The 934-nt window shown below is 39.8% G+C and overlaps 1 protein-coding gene across 9 annotated transcripts in view; it reads right to left on the bottom strand.

The window, feature by feature from the left end:
• The window catches only part of ralgapa2 (Ral GTPase activating protein catalytic subunit alpha 2), a 105,888-nt gene that overhangs the window by 45,306 nt on the left and 59,648 nt on the right, over positions 1-934 (bottom strand). The window lies entirely within an intron of this gene.

Here is a 934-nt window from a genome sequence, read left to right as displayed (position 1 = left end):
AGTGGTTTTGAAATAGTATTGAGTAGAAATTGACATATTCCAGTCTGTGATTATCCATCAACATACATTTCTTTAATTTTAGTCTAAATAATTCCTCATTTCTGTTTTTCTAACTCAAACATTAGGTATAATTTCCTATAAATGAGGTTTATTGACCATAAATTCCAAAAATAACTGTAAAACTAAAGTTAAGTTAGTGTTACGTAGTGTTAAACGTAAAAAAAAAAACTGACTAACACTGAAAAAAGATTCATGAGTGTTGGGAAAAAAAACGTAAAAAAAAAAAGCAAAAACAAAAGTGTTTACTTTTTAATTTTGACGGGAAGAACACACAAGGCGTACATTACTAATAGTCCTTTTGGTGCCTTATTCCTGTTTTGTCTGGTCAATTTAGCTAACTGTACAGACGGCTAAAAGCGAAAGAGGGGGCACTGTTAACGCTAATGGAGGTGTTGCTATCGTTACGAGTGGCCGCTGCTCTGGGTCTGTTTCCCGACGGTTCAGTAAATTACCATTAGCGTTCTTAGCACCGGAGTTAAGTGCTGATCGGGATGGTTGCTAGCTGGCTGGGGGCTAACTGTAGATGTGTCCCCGGGCCGGGCTGTAATGATAGTGAATGGTTGTTAGCTGGCTAGGGGCTGACCATGGATGTGTCCGCGGACCGGGGCTGTTGTCAGCTCTCATCCCGGCTGAAGCCTCGCAGCGCCGGGAGACTGAGGCAGAAGACCGGGGTGTGCTAGCTAGCTAATTTGTTGCCTATCTAGCTATACAGTTAACGTAACTGATGAATGTGGGGTTAGCTAGCCCAAAGTTGTTAACCGTGGTCAAAACAATCATACTAAAAATAAATGAGGGTGTTGAACGGTGTCGTAACCTTATGTTACCCAACAAGAATTACATTATATTGTAATATAATAACATAATACTATTTATC

The sequence above is a fragment of the Etheostoma spectabile genome, chromosome 20, assembly GCF_008692095.1.
Source record: "Etheostoma spectabile isolate EspeVRDwgs_2016 chromosome 20, UIUC_Espe_1.0, whole genome shotgun sequence".
Lineage (NCBI taxonomy): Eukaryota > Metazoa > Chordata > Actinopteri > Perciformes > Percidae > Etheostoma > Etheostoma spectabile.
Note: the sequence above shows the minus strand (reverse complement) of the source record. Positions and strands in the feature narration are given on the sequence as shown.